Source organism: Bubalus kerabau, chromosome 20 (assembly GCF_029407905.1).
Source record: "Bubalus kerabau isolate K-KA32 ecotype Philippines breed swamp buffalo chromosome 20, PCC_UOA_SB_1v2, whole genome shotgun sequence".
Lineage (NCBI taxonomy): Eukaryota > Metazoa > Chordata > Mammalia > Artiodactyla > Bovidae > Bubalus > Bubalus kerabau.
In genome coordinates, this window is record NC_073643.1 from 11,783,835 (window position 1) to 11,790,350 (window position 6,516).

Below are 6,516 nucleotides of genomic sequence, written 5' to 3' on the forward strand. Positions count from 1 at the left end.
AGAGGACTCTTGTTAGAAATGAGCTCACAGACAGACATGAGAAAATACCTGAGCAACAGACATCACAGACACCCACATGGGAGACATCTGACTTCAAGACCAGAAAATGCACAATTTGAAAGGGCACCCCTCAATTCAGTAAGACAGAGCCAGTAGGCAGGGGAGTGGGAGGTACAAGAATAGGAAATAAAAAGGCAGAACACGTATGTTCAGGTGTTGTGTTTCTCTACATGGAGTTTAAGAACCAGTAAGTGAGTTTCTGAGTACAAGATGATACAGAAGATAACAGCATTCTTTTCACTCAATAGTAGCCAAAGGTAAATTTTTTTTAAGTTCCCATTCACAATAATAGCAGGAAGCATAAGGTACTTGGGAACATATCTAATAAAAAATAAATCTGACCTTATTGGAGAAATCGTCTAGTGTTATGGTAGGAGATAAAGGACAAATGAAGATACACAAATAAAGAGAAAGGTAAGCTGTGCTCATGAATGAAATGACCCAATATGTTAAAGAGATAAATTCTCCCCAGATTCATCCATGTAATCAATATCACTATTATAAGTCACAAGACAACATTGTCTAGAAATGGCAATTCAAGGTTAAAAAATGTAGCAAAAAGCAAAAATATCAAAGCTTAAAATAAACATATAGTAATTAAAATATCACCAGTGGAGGAATAGTTAGAAGAATCTGAAACAGTAAGTCTAAGTGAATAACCCAGAAACAAAATAATTCATTAGGGGAATTTGGTATATAACAGGCAAATTGTATATGGAATCCAAGGGGGTACATAGAGGATTTTCATTTTATTAGTCATGTTTTTATGCCTTATATTTTTAAATATGCAAAAATATAACAAAAAGATTTTTGAATCCTAAAGAGTAGTTTATAGGTATTTTTATACTTAACTTTTCCTAATAAAATTCTATAAAGAAAAAGGTAATAATTTTACTTCTGTTCTCTCCTTATTAAAATAGGCAGGATCTATAGACCAACAAATCAAATGCATGAAATAAGTAAAGTCACAGTATGTAGGAGAACAACATGTATTAAGAATCCATCAGCTTCCTGGGACTATGCCAGGTATAATGAATACACTAGGGGATGCCTCCTGGACATCAGTGAAACAGAGGGGTCCTGCCTCAGGTGACAGCAGAAAGGAGAGCGAAAAACTGCTAAGGGTGTGGTTCTGAATTCATTAACCATTCTCATCAGAGGGTGAAATGGCTGGATGGCATCACCAACTCAATGGACGTGAGTTTGAGCAAACTCCAGGAGATGGCAAAGAACAGGGAAGCCTGGCATGCTGTGGTCCATGGGGTCACCAAGAGTCAAGCACGACTCAGCGACTAAACAACAACTATGCTCTAGAGGTTTAGGCACAGATCTCTAGCACTTCTTTATACAGAGCTCAAAAGGGCAGTTCGTAGCAGAAGAAACATCATGCTTGGTTTTTATTTTAAGATGTTCTTTATTTACAAGTTTTTTAAAAAGTCTAGCTAAACTAGATTGCAGAGCCTGATTCTGATTGTTTTATAATTATGGAAGAACATACCTAGGAGCACAAATGTTCAGCTGGGAATCAAGTAGGAAAAGACGTAACTCGTGGAAACATACGTGATTGAGCACATTTTAAAACACACCGCAGAGAAGATTTTCAAAGTCTATGAAAACCATTCAAATAGATACTTAGGGTTTTCTTATTTTAGAACCAAATGATCTTAATGGCATGGTGAAGGAATGATGAATATTATGGCTAGAAAAAAATTACATTCTTTATATTTGTATATGTGTACATATATCATCATATCAGAGTGTGTGGGTGTGTGTGTGTATTTGTGTGTGTGTGTGTTTAATTTAGCTGAACTCAGAAATGTGGTTCAGAGACTTCTTACATGGGAGTTTCAGGATAAACAGCTATGGACTGATTTAGTAAATAGGAAAAGATCAGGCCACTTTTCAAATTTTTTTTTAATCAGAATCAGATATTTATAATGAAATTCAGTGGCCCTGAACCCAAACATTGCACACTGCTGCCTTTTCTTAGCAAGGTTCTGCTGCGTATTGGGTCCTGGAAGGAAGGTGCTGAGAACTCTGGAGCGGTCAGTTGGCTTTGAGGCAGCGCTGAGCCCGGCTGGCCCTGGCCTCACTCAGCCGCTCTACACATGACTCTGCTGATGGCAGGTCCTCCCTGAACCTCTCTCCTTGGTGTTGGGGTGTCAGTGGAAATGGTTCTGTTCACCTGTCGAGACACTCCATCTCCTCTGCCCCATCCTCAACTTTTCTTTCTCTGCCTTTCACATTCCATCTTTAATCAGTTTGGTGCTGACTCACACTTCAATTCAGTTCAGTCGCTCTGCTGCTAAGTCGCTTCAGTCATGTCTGACTCTGTGCGACCCCATAGACGGCAGCCCACCAAGCTCCCCCATCCCTGGGATTCTCCAGGCAAGAACACTGGAGTGGGTTGCCATTTCCTTCTCCAATGCATGAAAGTGAAAGGTGAAAGTGAAGTCGCTCAGTCGTGTCCGACTCTTCATGACCCCATGGACTGCAGCCTACCAGGTTCCTCTACCCATGGGATTTTCCAGGCAGGAGCACTGGAGTGGGTTGTCATTGCCTTCTCCAGTGCATGAAAGTGAAAAGTGAAAGTGAAGTCGCTCAGATGTGTCCGACTCTTTGCGACTGCATGGACTGCAGCACACCAGGCCTCCCTGTCCATCACAACTCCCAGAGTTTACCCAGACCCATGTCCATTGAGTCGGCGATGCCATCCAACTATCTCATCCTCTGTCGTCCCCTTCTCCTCCTGCCCTCAATCTTTCCCAGCATCAGGGTCTTTTCCAAAGAGTCAGCTCTTCACATCAGGTGGCCAAAGTATTGGAGTTTCAGCTTCAGCATCAGTCCTTCCAATGAACATTCAGGACTGATCTCCTTTAGGATGGACTGGTTGAATCTCCTTTCAGTCCAAGGGACTCTCAAGAGTCTTCTCCAACACCACAGTTCAAAAGCATCAATTCTTCAGTGCTCAGCTTTCTTCACAGTCCAACTCTCACATCCATACATGACTACTGGAAAAACCATAGCCTTGACTAGATGGACCTTTGTTGGCAAAAAATGTCTCTGCTTTTGAATATGCTATCTAGGTTGGTCATAACTTTCCTTCCAAGGAGTAACTGTCTTTTAATTTCATGGCTGCAGTCACCATCTGCAGTGATTTTGGAGCCCAAAAACATAGTCACCCACTGTTTCCACTGTTTCCGCATCTATTTCTCATGAAGTGATGGGACCAGATGCTATGATCTTCGTTTTCTGAATGTTGAGCTTTAAGCCAACTTTTTCACTCTCTTCTTTCACTTTCATCAAGAGGGTCTCTAGTTCTTCTTCACTTTCTGCCATAAGGGTGGTGTCATCTGCATATCTGAGGTTATTGATATTTCTCCCAGCAATCTTGATTCTAGCTTGTGCTTTCTCCAGCCCAGCGTTCCTCATGATGTACTCTGCATATAAGTTAAATAAGCAGGGTGACTATATACAGCCTTGACATACTCCTTTTCCTATTTGGAACCAGTCTGTTGTTCCATGTCCAGTTCTAACTGTTGCTTCCTGACCTGCATACAGATTTCTCAAGAGGCAGGTCAGGTGGTCTGGTATTCCCCTCTCTTGAAGAATTTTCCACAGTTTATTGTGATCCACACAGTCAAAGGCTTTGGCATAGTCAATAAAGCAGAAATATATGTTCTTCTGGAACTCTCTTGCTTTTTTGATGATCCAGTGGGTGTTGGCAATTTGATCTCTGGTTCCTCTCCCTTTTCTAAATCCAGCTTGAACATCTGGAAGTTCACAGTTCACGTATTGCTGAAGCCTGGCTTGGAGAATTTTGAGCATTACTTTGCTAGCGTGTGAGATGAGTGCAATTGTGTAGTAGTTTGAGCATTCTTTGGCATTGCCTTTCTTAGGGATTGGAATGAAAACTGACCTTTTCCAGTCCTGTGGCCACTGCTGAGTTTTCCAAATTTGCTGGCATATTGAGTGCAGCACTTTCACAGCATCATCTTTTAGGATTTCAGTTCAGTTCAATTCAGTCACTCTTTGCTCAACTGGAATTCCATCACCTCCACCAGCTTTGTTCATAGTGATGCTTCCTAAGGCCCACTTGACTTCACATTCCAGGATGTCTGGCTCTAGGTGACTCATCACACCATTGTGATTATCTGAGTCATGAAGATCTTTTTTGTACAGTTCTTCTGTGTATTCTTGCCACCTCTTCTTAATATCTTCTGCTTCTGTTAGGTCCTTACCATTTCTGTCCTTTATTGAGCCTGTCTTTGCATGAAATGTTCCCTTGGTATCTCTAATTTTCTTGAAGAGATCTCTAGTCTTTCCCATTCTATTGTTTTCCTCTATTTCTTTGCACTGATCACTGAGGAAGGCTTTCTTATCTCTCCTTGACATTCTTTGGAACTCTGCATTCTCCTTTGCTTTTTGCTTCTCTTCTGTTCACAGCTATTTGTAAGGCCTCCTCAGATAACCATTTTGCTTTTTTGCATTTCTTTTCCATGGGGATGGTCTTGATCCCTGTCTCCTGTACAATGTCACGAACGTCCATCCATAGTTCTTCAGGCACTCTGTCTTTCAGATCTAGTCGCTTAAGTCTATTTCTCACTTCCACTGTATAATCATAAGGGATTTGATTTAGGTCATACCTGAATGGTCTAGTGATTTTTCCTACTTTCTTCAGTTTAAGTCTGAATTTGGCAATAAGGAGCTCATGATCTGAGCCAGTCATCTACTTTTAAGTGCAGATTTCTCTCCCGACCTCCTGACACACACATGTAATTGTCCAGAGCTGAGGATACCACTATGAGAAGGTCAAAGTTGTCACATGTGGTCATCACACAGTGCAGAGGACCTGATGGGGCCTGTTTCTCCTAGCCCTCCACCTGCTTTCTGTCCAGCTCTTCTTCCCAATGCTGGTCCTGCAAACCAACAGTGGCCCAGAGCCCCACACAGGATCCTGGGCTTCAGGCCCACGGAGGTGATGCTTCCAAAGGCAGGCTTCCATGAACTTCTCCACAGCCATGGGCAGTCGGAGGCAGGAGCAGCTCACCTGCCAGGGCACTAACAGGAAGGTGTTCATAAGGGCATTTGATTACATATTTTTGCTTTCTTATCCCTGAATTATTATACATGTGCACTGTTGATCTGTTTGAGTTTGAGGGGGAATTTCGGGAAAGGGAAGCAAGGGCTGCAGCGCTAGTAACATTTGTAGGGAGTTGTTACAGGATTCAGTTGAGTGAGTCTCAGCCCATTTTCAACCAACGGTAATGTTATTAGAAGGAGAGCTGTGCTGACACAAACGTTGGGCCCAGTTAGACCCCAAGAGCTGCTCTATGGGAAGCCTGTCTCACTGGTAATTCGTGAGGAGGAAATGCATTTACAAGTGGCAGCCTTGTTTATGAAGAGTTCTCTCTGTCTGACTGAGGACAGCGCTGCTCTGCTTATTTAGACATTTTGAGATGCATGGCCAGTGTTTTTAAGGAATTTGTGCAAATCCTTTGTCTTTCCATTCATCTGACTTCTCCCAGAGCTCCACGTGCCCAGGCCTGCCCTTGCACTCCTGGGATGGGGGCTATGGGGCTTCCCCAGGACAGGCTCCATGCTGGCACAGATCGTAACCAGAAGCTACTTCCACTCCCAGGGATGACACAGTCATGGTCCAGCATGGAGGCTTTCATCTTTAGAGTAGATTTCAAACATCTTACTTGGAACATCAATAAAACTGATTTAAGTCTGTAAAACATAACAACAAGAAAAAAATAGAGTGGTTCTGATTGAATCAAGGGAGTGAGACCTGGAACCACCCTCTTGGAAACCAAATTTGAAGGCAACTGATCTTGTCTGAATTTTGGAGCAAAATTTGAAGAGTCCTTAGCATGATGACCAGAGACCAAATTGCCAACATCTGCCAGATCATCGAAAAAGCAAGAGAGTTCCAGAAAAACATCTATTTCTGCTTTATTGACTATGCCAAAGCCTTTGACTGTGTGGATCACAATAAACTGTGGAAAATTCTGAAGGAAATGGGAATAGCAGACCACCTGACCTGCCTTTTGAGAAATTTGTATGCAGGTCAGGAAGCAACAGTTAGAACTGGACATGGAACAACAGACTGGTTCCAAATAGGAAAAGGAGTATGTCAAGGCTGTATATTGTCACCCTGCTTATTTAACTTATATGCAGAGTACATCATGAGAAACGCTGGGCTGGAGGAAGCACAAGCTGGAATCAAGATTGCCGGGAGAAATATCAATAATCTCAGATATGCAGATGACACCACCCTTATGGCAGAAAGTGAAGAGGAACTAAAAAGCCTCTTGATGAGGGTGAAAGAGGAGAGTGAAAAAGTTGGCTTAAAATTCAACATTCAGAAAACTAAGATCATGGCATCTGGTCCCATCACTTCATGGGAAATAGATGGGGAAACAGTGGAAACGGTGTCAGACTTTATTTTGG